Source organism: Salminus brasiliensis, chromosome 15 (genome assembly GCF_030463535.1).
Source record: "Salminus brasiliensis chromosome 15, fSalBra1.hap2, whole genome shotgun sequence".
NCBI lineage: Eukaryota > Metazoa > Chordata > Actinopteri > Characiformes > Bryconidae > Salminus > Salminus brasiliensis.
Window position 1 is genome coordinate 22788603 of NC_132892.1, and position 12638 is coordinate 22801240.

Sequence of the window (12638 nt, forward strand, 5' to 3'; positions counted from 1 at the left end):
TAAGAAGAACCTGAAAACACCATGACTGAAAGCATCATAGTGATTAACATTAGTGGTCTGCAATACAGTTGTGGCCACAAGTTTATGGCAATATTGGGCTTTCAATGACTTCTCTGAACTGTTCTTTTTCTGTGGCAGAATGAATTACAGTAATAATAGAAATAGAAAATGAAGATTCTGATGCACAAATTAAAATTAGAATTTTTGCTAATGCAATGCACTGTATGTTGTGGGAAGACCGTGGATAGATTTGATGAATCTGTAGAGTTAGAGATGATAGCTGCGTCACATTCGAAAAGGAATGTACAGAGCCCACAGATGGGACCATACTTGCAAAGGGATTAACTTTCCAAGGCCTCCTCAGTTCCTGCCAGTGATCATGATAGACTACAGTTGATAGCTTCTCTGTGCTCATTTAAAAAAGGTTTGTTTGATAGGACTCATTGAATACAGGTACAACAGGAAAGCCCATAGAGCTGAGTACAGATCTCAGAAGAATGATTATAGATTTACACAAACCAGGAATGTCCCTTCAAACAACTGTAGGTAAGTATAAGTTGTAAGTTGGGAGGTGTAGGCATAGGCAAGTCTGTCCACTTGGCAGGGAATCTTTGCTACGCCGCCAGGCAGCTGTTTCCAGTCATGCTTCTATCTCTGTGAATGAGGAGAGACTAAAATTTGAAGGAAAAAAAAAACTTCAAACTGAAACAAAACCTGAAACTCAAAAACATATAATATCTGATAAAAAAAAAACTCTAAACTTTTTAGCATTTGGCTCAAAAATTCACAAAACAACGTGAGGACTTTATCCATAAACAGACATCATGTTGAGCGTTACAAGAACTCCCAGTGGTCAGTCTCCTTTAATTTATAACGTCTCTGGCAAAACAAAACTGCCACCCTCAGCAGAGAGGAAATTGATTCGGTTGGTCACAAACAACTTAAAAACCACAAAGGGACAAGTTTGCCCTGACCTGAAAGCTGTGCCACTGTCTACAGTCAAGGAAGTTTAACATTTCCATAAACCATTTCCACAGCATGCAGTCCAAAAAAGAAACCCCTGTGCCAAAATCAGCACCTTCGAACAAAAGGAGAGGCCTTCTGAAGGAACAGTTTCTGGTCAGATGAGACCAAGATTGAAGTTTTTTGTCCACAATGACCAAAGTCATGCTTGGAGTTGAGGCAGTCAACCACCAACAGTCAAAGGTGAGGCAGTCAACCACCAACAACACAATACCAGCTGTTAAGCATGGTGGTGGTTGCATTCGACTCTGGGCTGTTTCTGCTGCCAGTGGAACTGGTACATTGAATTGAGTAAATGAAATAATGAAGGAGGACTATCTCAGAATTCTTCTCCATTACCATAAACCATCAGCTAAACAGTTAAAACTCCAACAGAGCAGAACAATGACCTCAAAATGACCTCAAAAATATATTTATCAGACTGTTTGTGCCAAGAAACCAACACATTTAACTGAACTCTTCCAGTCCTGCCAAGAAGAGTAGTTAGAAATCTGCCACAAGTTGACTGAAGGCTGCCAAAAGATAGTTGTCAAGGTGCACCTTGCTATTGGACTATTAGGTGTGCTGTATGTACAATCACAGACATGCATGAATCTTAGTATTTAGGATCAGCTAGCTAGCTTCTTCTTGTAAAGATCAGCATCCAAAATTGGTGTTCTAATCCAAGTTAAAGGAAATGCAATACCACAGGGGAAAGAAATCAACACAGGCAACTGTCGGGTGCATTATGAGCAGATGTGCATGCTAGACGCCATTTATAGCAATCAGATTTCAATCTAATCAGAGACACATTTGACCACCAAGTGTAAAGCCCAGAGCGTCTACTAGCAGATGCGATTAAGAAATAATACAGTACCTTAGATACTGAATGCGTTAAGAGGCTTAGACACTCACACAAGCAAGCACACACGAGCCATATGCGAGTGCTGCTAATAGGGTGGTGTGTATTGACCATCTTCTTCTCATCAAGGTCTAATAGATTCACAGTGCTAAGGCTCTTGCTTGGCGTGGTGACATGAATAATGATGGGTTACTAATGCCACAAAGCTACAGGAAAAGTACAGGGATTACAAGAAAATCCATGTGGTCATTAGAGGTCAGGACATATGCCTGATTATTCACTTTGTAGATACGTACACACAGTGAAGTACGCCGGTACGGGCAACATTTCCAACTCTTTACCACTGTTTACCTCTACCATCTCTCTCTGTCTCTGTCTCTGTCTCTCTCTCTCTCTCTCTCTCTCTCTCTCTCTCTGACACTCAAACCACTAAGGAGACTTTATCTTAATCAAAGCATTAATGGCATTCACTTCCCTAAATATATTTTAATACGCTATACAAGTTGGCACACTTGGCGAATGCTAATTAAATTGAATTTTGCAGCTCATCAGATGAAAAGAAATAAATAACATTAAAATATCAGGCTCCCTTCAACACTTTTGGATCTGTTCCTGATTTCCACAGCCAATGCAGTCCCTTATCACAAGACAACACCAGTATTGTAAAATTAACAATCAGAAATCATGTGTAACTCAAACAGACTTGTGGTTTCTGGCACTGTATGCCACAGTGCTATCTATAAATATGAACATACATATATAATGACTTCTATTGCATACATGTCACAGCTAAGATCACACAGCCTGTATAACTTCAGAAGAAAAGCAATGCACATAGAATAGGATGGTATGGAGCAGCTGCCCAAGTGTTACCCAGAGGGCTGTAAATCCTGGGGGTCTTGAGTTCAGTTCCTGACTTATGCAGATTTGCCATCACTGGCCGGAGACCAAGAGAGCACAATAGCTGGTGCAGGTGTCTGTTAGCTGGTGCGGTGGAGGTTTGAAAATTGCTGCATCGATGGAAGTTCGAAAGAAGTTTTTACCCTCCTAGTGTCGGGAGCATTGCTAGTGCTAGGTGAGGCAGTGAAGAGGATGGTTATTTGGGAGTAACCAAAATGGGAGAAAACGTAAATAATTTAACAAACAAAGCACAGCTATCCAAGCTTGGTTGATGAATGGGGCCGAGTGTTCTGTGGATTGCTGAGTCGAAAGTGGAACCACTCTTTAAAATCTCCTCACTATGGACATCACATGGCACAGTGTGAGACAGGCCTTGTCCATGTATTGGAAGAAGCGCAATGGCCAAATGGGCCAATGGACAGGACGACTATGGGCACACAGACAAATTACAAGGCAGTAGCTCAGAACATGTCAGTTCACAAGGACTTTACTGTCAGTTATTCTACTAATGTGACATATCAAAGGCTGGGCTTGTCACGCCTGTCATATGGAACGGCATCAGATAGACGGCCATTCTAAGACAACCTTCGTGCCTAGCTATGGATCAGTGTCAGACATATGCCTAGGGGAAATTAAGCATGGCTGCACGGATAATAATACCTGGCAAAGCGCTTTGGTTGTGTCAATTAAAAATCCGTCCTCTGCTGTGGCTATGGATAGAAAGCGTGTAAATACTCGGATTGCACCATCATCCTTGAGTCATCAGTCATGACGAAGCTTTTCGGGCTTTCATCCTATGTCCGCCTCTCAAATCCCTCGCTTTTTGTCTCCCTTCTTCTTCCCATACACTCTGCTCCTTTCTCTGTTCTCCTTTTTTTCGACTGCAGCATACCTAAATACATCCTCCTTACATAAGACATTCCTGAAATCCCCTCTCAAAGTTATAAAAAAAACGCTTCAAACAGAATAAGACTCATTTTTCTCTGCCATCAGCTTCAACAATCAAAAAGTAGGCCCTCATCACACCGTGGCAGGGACATCTGAGGATATGGCAGCGAGACCGGCACTGTTGAAAATGCCATGATGTACGGCTTCGGTGAAGTGACCTCAGCTGGAAGGGCAAATATAGTCCACTCAGGCTGGAATTAGAGTGGCCAGACAATACTACTGCCCTCACTTTCTGCTCTGAAGCCACGTCCATGCATCCACCTGCCAGTATTAGAGGTCTTCTATTTGACCCAAGCACAATGAGGCCTGACAAAATCTTCTGTTTAGAGTCTGTGTAGAGTTTTCCTCTCCAACATTAAAGGTATATAGCTGTGGTTAAAGTGAGGGTCAGGTTTGGTTAAACTGGTCAGTACTAACTACAAAGCTATCAGACTGGGTCTGGCTCAGGCTTAACTTTCAAACCTGTGAAGATCACTACCCAGGACATTGCTAAGGTCGACTATAGACTAAGGGCGTTTTCACAGCAGAGCTTTTTGTTCCAGACCCAGGTCTGCTTGCTCTGTGAGTTTGGTAAGTTTGGTTAAGTGTGAAAGCTGTTTTCAAGCCCAGGAGCGCTACGGAGAACCAATCTGTGGATCTCCTCCTGAAATCTGTGATCTGGGGTTTGCTTCAAGTGGACTCTGGTGCAATCTGCTGCAGGTGTGGAAGCTATCCACTCCTGTTATACAAGTGGTCTTGCGTGATCGGCTCATTTTGTCATGTGACTGCCTCAACTTATCGCCTCCGTGGCTAAAAACCTTCTTTTATGAGAGCACAGATGGTCCTGTAGTGTCATCTTCACCTAAGCACTTTGTAATTTGTTAACCCTGCAGTAAGCTGCAGCTATTGGAGCCGTTATAAAAATAACGCCCTTTTTTATGTAAATTTAATAGTTTTATTAAGAATTAATTTGATGTTATTGCAGTGCATACAGTCTTGCCTCAATTTTGCCACATAGATAAATATAAATATAAATGTAATTCATTACATAACTAATTGTCATGAATTGTGATTATATAAACAACACAAAATAGCCTAGCAAAATCACCGGAATGACTTTAGGCTTCTAAGGGTTAAAGTCTCAAGCATTATTGCTATTACGTGGTGGTAGCCAAAAATAAAAGAACTCTCCAGGTCGGTAGGGTTGTTTGCTTAAAGCTCAAACTTACAAAACCCTGCGCCACGGGTGTTGTGAGTCATAAAATGAAAGAATTATGATAGAGAACATAAATTGCATTGAATAAACAGCCCTGAAGAGTCAGAGACAACTTTATATCAGTTAACAGCGTGGGGTTTTTACACAGTGTCTGTGGTCGTGTTCAAAACGACTGCGGCGCTGTCTGCAGGGCCACGGTTGAGGTCTCTGCGAGAGCAATTTAACCTGAGGGATTTATAAACAGGTTTCTCATGCCGAGACCCCGTGACGTGGCCATTCAGATGCTGATAGGGGCTGCGGGAAGAGGCCAGGATGAAATTTTGCATTTAGAGAAGCACAAGCTCTCCAGCACACGATTCAGGAAAATGAAGGGTTGTAACACAGCTCAGAGAGCGGCATCTCATGAAACACAAAACAGCTGCCGCAATTTCTCCTTCTTTTAAACGCCGACTCTAAGTAACTACACTCCACCAACTCAATCTAACTTGCTATAGTTGGGCTCACAGTCTTTCAGTTTTTGTAGAATGTCTCAGGTTCTAAGACATTCTTGGGTGGTCTTGCAAGTATGGCTTATTTAATATCTATTCACAAATCTTCTATGCTGTTTAGGTCAGGGGACTGTGGCGGTCATTCCAAAATCTTGAGTCTGTGACCGCTTCAGGCAGTCCCTTGTGGTCCTGAGGTATATTTTGCATCATCATCCTGTTGTAGAAACCATGCTCCTAACAGAAGATTTGCTGGTACTTTTTTTGTGGAATCCATTTTTCATTCCACCCTTGCAATATTGCCAATGCCACTGGCAGCAACACAACCCCAAACCATGATCAATGCACCCTCATGCTTCACAGTTGGCAAGGTGTTCTTTTCATGAAATCTAGGTCCTTTTTTCTCTACATATACCTTTACTGACTGTGGCCAAAAATTATTATTTTGACTTCATTAGTCCATGACACTTATTTTTTTATTTAATTAAAGCTCACCTGGCATTTCTAGATGTTTAAGATGTAGCATACTTCAGTGGTTGAGTTTTCTGATGAGGCTACAGTTAAAGTTACGTTTGGTGCACCACCATCGTGACTCAGCTAAACATTTGTGCCGGTTCCTGGCAGCCATATGGGGGTTTTGATTTGTCAGCATACTAGTTAGTTCTCTCTAAAAGTTTGCAAAGTATTCCAAGGTCTTCTAATCGTCTCCCTTAAATTGATAATAATAACAATTCACCATGTAAAACAGCAAGCTGAAAACACAGTGTCTAATTGCACTTGATGACATGCCTCAGTCCTAAGTTACTAGTTGAGGTCTGAGACCTTATAAAAACTAATTCTGAGCCTTTGAGACAGTTGGGGTGTCCAATTTACACAGACTGCATTGATGATTTTTCTTATATATTTATTATCTTATTTTATGTTATGAAAAAATCTGCAAGCTCTGTCAAGTTGGATAGGGACTGTCGATGGACAGTCATTTTCAGGTCTCTATAGAGTTTGATTAGGTTCAAGTCAGGGCTCAAGGACATTAGGCTTGGCTGTGTGCTTAGGATCATTGTTTTTTTTGTTTTTTTTTAATGAACCTTCCGAGCACGCTGGATCAGGTTTTTCGTTAGGATTAGCTCTTTTTTTATCTCTATTATATCTTTGCTACATTAAACTTTTTCCTCAACTCTGACCTGTCCCCCTGTCCCAGGTGCTGAAGAACACCCTCACAGCATGATGCTGCCACCACCATGCTTCACTGTAGGGATAGTATTGGGCAGGTGATGAGCAGTGCCTAGTTTCCTATAGACATGATGCTTTGAATGGAGGCCAAAATGTTCAATCTTGGTTTCATCATCAGACCACAGTCCTTTAGGCAGGCTTTCATGTGTCTTTTACTAAGGAGAGGCTTCTGTCTGGAGTGCTGCAGTGACAGGTCACCTCTCTTAACAAGGCCCTTTTCACACGATTGCTTAGTTTGAAGCTCTAGGAAGAGTCCTGGTTGTTTCAAACTTCTTCCACTTAAGAATTTTGGAGGACTATGCTACCAGACAACTAGATCTACAGCTCATTCCTCCTCATGGCTTGGTTTTTAATCTGATATATATATATATATATATATATATATATATATATATATATATATATATATATATATATATAGACCTGAGACCTCCTTAATGCATGTACCATAATATAATGACAAGCAAAGCATATTCCATTCATCTTCTTTAGAGACAAGTTGTTAATGTCTGTAATACCCTCTGACATTAAGCTTTAGGGATCTTGTTGGCCTAGTATATAAATAAATAACTGATATACTAATTGCACAATCAAGTGCATAAGCACATGTGCATATGAGCCACCAGTACCCTACTTCATAACGTTCTGCTTCTATGCAAATAATGCCTCAATTAAAGCTCCGTTGGTTAGCGTTTGCGAAAGGTCTAGCTGACTTGGTCTCATCTCACATTTGCAGCCTGTCTAATGCTTTTTTAATATTTTCAGCTATAGTGAATTTTTCAAAGAATAGATGAAATCAAGTTTTTAACCCCTATAAGTCACACAACATGGGATAGTTGGGATAGCATGGGGTAGTTTGAAATAGCTTTGGTTTTATACTATATTGCTATCATATTTCACATCAGTTTCATAGGCCCCGAGATGGAACCCTGTGGGACTCTTTTATGTATATGCTACACCAAACGGTTACAAAATAATTCACAATCGTTTTTGCATTATGATTAAAAAATGAATAATAAACCTCCAAGGGATTCAAAAGCTGTATATGTATGTGAGGGCTACAGTAACAGGCTAAATCTTAAATGGTTCTCTGCCCCTAATATAGTCCACTGCATGAGTTATGAAACTATGGGTCTTACATTTAAATGTGCAGTAGACTTAGATGCTAAATGGGGAGCTGTGCAATGTATGGCTCAATATAAATGGCTCTCTGTCAGTGGGGAACATTTAGAGGCTTCTAGGCCTTCAGAGAAGGCTTAATGATTTCTGGGAATTAAAAACAAAAAAAAATGTGTTACTTTAGCTGCAAAGCATCTCACGAACTTGGCTTGCAACTTACTCACTAACTCTCTCGCTCATTCACTTACATTTAGCAAGACTGCCCACAACGGGATGCTGTTTGTACTTGAATAACTTTTGGTGGTTCGCATGAATAACATTTTGTGTCCTTGTTATTTTAGTTTATAGAATGATGCTTGTCTGAAAATACAGTACTAGTCCTAATGTATTATTAAGTTTTGGTTTGCAAAGATTTATAATTGTGAAAAGTGGAAAACTGTCCAGGTATATAGGCAGATACGACTAAACAAGTTCACCCATTGGCCATTCACTGGTAGAACTGAAGAGCAAACACATCAGATTAAACACCAACATAACTTGCAAATGACAGAGGAGTTAACCAATCACATGCTGATTTTCAGTGAGTGGGACTAGTGTAATCAGAACAGGTCCTCTGGAAGTCATGTTACTGGCAGTGAATACAAGCAGTATATTAACCATGATTCAGCCAATTTTTGGAAAACAGGTGGTAGCTCTGCACTAGGACTCTTTACTGGAGTAAAGAGCTTTTACAAGATCTAAATATTCATGTTTAACCTAGAACTGTTCATCTGTCCACATGTTAAAATACAGTGCTGTTAACAAACTATTACAATAGACATAGCCCATTAAAGACCCCCCAGATTTACTAAGCTAGAGTTCGCTTGGCTAGCTCAGCTACAGATCCACCGTATCAGTGCTGTTGACTATAACACCAAGGCGAAATAAGACCGGTTCTGCTGCGTTTGGACTCGTAGTCGGCTATCTAGTCTTAAATAAGGTGGCTAGCAGGCTAAACACCAAGGAACCGTCTGTGTTCCAGCTAACTGAGGCTCAAATTTCACGTATCAGAGCACAAAGTCGAGAGACTATAACACCAAGGCGAAATAAGACCGGTTCTGCTGCGTTTGGACTCGTAGTCGGCTATCTAGTCTTAAATAAGGTGGCTAGCAGGCTAAACACCTCAAATTTCACGTATCAGAGCACAAAGTCGAGAGACTATAACACCAAGGCGAAATAAGACCGGTTCTGCTGCGTTTGGACTCGTAGTCGGCTATCTAGTCTTAAATAAGGTGGCTAGCAGGCTAAACACCAAGGAACCGTCTGTGTTCCAGCTAACTGAGGCTCAAATTTCACGTATCAGAGCACAAAGTCGAGAGAATGGTCTTAGGAGTGTTTTCCACTGTTTTCAGGCACATTTTAGTAGACTTGTTTGCTTTTTCTCTCTTTTATGACATTAATGATCTGTGCTAAAGGCCGAGCTCTAATATGGGCATGGTTCATTACTGCATTCAGCCCCTGCTTTCAGTTATATACAGATCTGTTTGAAAGCAATTCTTTAGGAACTTACACATATACTAAGTACTGAAGACAGTAAAAGTACAGCATGCAAGCACCTGGTATAATGGGACTGAAACTAGAAATGTTTTGAAGGGTCAAACTTTATTAACCACAGTACAAATTAGTGGTGTTTTAAGAGGTAATTTGCAGTGTTAATGCATTATTGACATTCTCACAGAACTAAAACTTCCATTTGAATAGTACAGAAAAACAAAATCCTCTCAACTTCGAACAGAATCAAGCAGAGAACAACAATCTTAAACCTTCAAAGTGGGTAAGCTCCGTCACGCAGTATGAAAATCGCAATCAGAATCCCTTTGTAACAGCTAGAGTAAACGAGACAGTGAAAACATAGAAGAGATACCACTCTAATAAAAACCTTTGAGCCCCGAAAAGAAACCATGCAATTTTTTTATATTCTTCTTTTATTCTCTTCTGTTATAGCTGGTGGGCTTTTTGTTGCTACGGCTGCATGAGGCCGGAGAACACTGACACTTGATAGCCTTCACTGTTGCGGACTGTAACAATGATTTACCAACCAAAAAAATAAATAAATAAAAAAATACATTTGGTTCCACTCCGCATGAATCCCTCTGTTCAAGCAGTAGCCAATATCAACACCTAGAGTTCAGGTGAACAGCCGACATTATTACTGAAAAACCTCTCTCAATCCATCTGGAACCTCAGCAACATCTTTATTTTCAAATTACACTGTTTAATCTTTCAACCTAGAGTACACTTTAAAGAGAGCTCAACGCTATACACACAACAACCTAAGACGATTCAATGCTAGGAGAATTTTAACTCTTTAAAATGGTTTTAATGCAAATACAAACATTTCAGGAAACAAAGAACGTCCTTGGACATCCAGAAAAAAAATAGTCAGTCCAATCAATTTCAATTTAGTACACGGAAAAGTAAATGTGTGAATTTAAAGGACATTAAATTGGCAAAATTTGGCTCCATGCATGTCCCTTCTTCCAAGATTTAACTATTTAATCACTTAATATGTTTATAATTTGCCTATTTCTTACTTTAACTTGTGTTCTTTATTCAATTTCGTGCAAATCACAGCAAGCCTGAAATGCTGCTGTTGAGCTGCGCTGATTGAAGGTGTTCAGTGCTGCAAACAGATCAAATTAGGTTTGGGCAGTATCTGTACACAGACAGGTAGTGCACTTTTTTAATTTATGCATATTTTAACCCCCCAAACTATCAAATAAAAAAAGTTGTTTGCCTTCAGGATCAATTGTAAATCAAGCAATACATGTTAAACCATCAAGCAAGTGTGGTCGACTGAAACCCACTTATTTGAACAGACTGGTTCATCCAGGTTTGCTTGCTCTCCCTTTTAATTAAACCCTGTGGATCTCCTGACTGAACATGGGGGTTTTATCGTACCAACAAAAAGCCGTCTATGGATATTCTCAGAACAGGCCGTCAGGTTTTACCATTGAACAATACAGCTCTCATACAAGCAGGTTGATTGCCGATAGTATGGCATGACCTACACAAATACATCCTTAAGTATTATATTAATTACACTTTCTAGGCCAAATAAAATATCACATTTTAATACAGCCACAACTTTTACTGAACTTCTTGAAGTGTGTTTTTTTAATACAGTCTCTCCCTGCCAAATCCACAACTGTTAGCTGCACACAGTCTCTTACTAGACCTAAAAAAACCCCTGAAATAATCGACAATAATCAGAATGTCACAACTACTTGTTTTAAAAGAGAAATGACAGGCAGACAGTAATACTATAGCCTTGGCATGGTATCTGTTAAACAGCATAACCCTACAAATTTCAGCCTATATTCAATCATTGGGCGATTGGGCAGTGAATTGGCAGTGCTGGTGTTTCATTCTACCATGCCAAACGTTAGCATTCAGGTTGACCTTGAAAAATTTTAGTTTTTATCTGGCTGAGAATTCCTAGATTTTAGTCACGGGACACGATCACAGAACTGTTGACATCTCTCAAAGTTGGCCACAGTAATAATCTGGCAGAGAGAAAGGTTGCTCTTTTAGGAACTAAATGAAAAGGAAAAACAAAGACCTTTCAGTCACAACTTCTATTAAGAACTTCATTACTCATTATTCTTTTGATCATCCCTTATGAAATGCAGTCTCAAAACATGTGCCACAAAGAGAAGACACTTTTGGTCTATCTATCGATCTATCGATCTATCTATCTATCAAACAAAACTGTCAACCTGCCAAACCTATTCTATACCTTGTTATATTTACCATGTTTATCACAGATATACAAATACAAAAAAAATTATTTATGGCACATTTTTGTGGTTCAGTGTTACTCTCTGCACTTGTTGCATTGTACTGACTGAACAATAACAAAGTTGAATCTAATGTAATGTACTTTCCCAGGAGATATATTTGTACCTTTCCAGAACTTTTTTAAGTAGAAAAAACACACTGAAGTCGAGGCGAGACAAAAAAAAAAAAAAAAAAAAATTATATATTTTAATATATAATTAAAAAGGATACAGCCCAATATGGTATTTAAAATGTTCCATTGAGGGTGCCACCACAGTGACATTGCCAAGACTGCAGAATCATTACATTATGTGGAGTTTTTTTTCTTTCAATAGTTTTGTCTATCAATTAAAAGTTTTATGGAAGTATTTATGGAACCTTAAATAAAATCCTTAATTTTAATGCGTGTCCAAGTTATTTTGGGCTTGATTGATTAAACTTGATTATTCGCACAGAAAACACTGAAAAAGATTGTGTTTCCCAGTGAATCTGCAATGATTAGCTGCATGACAACTTGCATAATGCTATTGCATAAATTAAATTCAGCTGCTGCTCTGTCTTACAATGAAAGGTGCTTTTCATATATGCACTTTTACCCATGATTACAGTATTTATATATATTTATTTTTTTTGGAGGGGGGGTAATGTTTCTCAGTTTAAACTCCTTACACCATGTATATAAGCCCACTCTTTACCCACATAATTGCAATTCTCTCACAATTAACTTCACTTTCATAGACCGTTAAGTAGAACCTTGTTGGACTACACATAATATATTCTTAACTGTTGATTCATATAGAATTCATAGTAACTTCTGCATTACACTTAATTATAAACATAGTGTTCAAAAGGTTAAAAACTCTATTACTGTCCAAAAGAACTGTAGAACTGATAGTGATGGCCTTTCTTCTTTCCTCCATTATTCTCAGTAACTTAAGAATCATCTACAGCTCTGTCAATGATTTTTAACACATTCAAAAATTCTAAATCATGGTTTGAGCTATTTCTTACTAAAAAAAACATGTGTAACAGCCTTTTATGTTAACAATTATGTGAATTGTTTTTTATTATGGAACAT

General features: G+C 39.1%; 1 protein-coding gene across 4 annotated transcripts in view; it reads right to left on the minus strand.

Moving 5' to 3' along the window:
• Positions 1–12638, minus strand: part of cfap58 (cilia and flagella associated protein 58) — a 169512-nt gene that overhangs the window by 51277 nt on the left and 105597 nt on the right. The window lies entirely within an intron of this gene.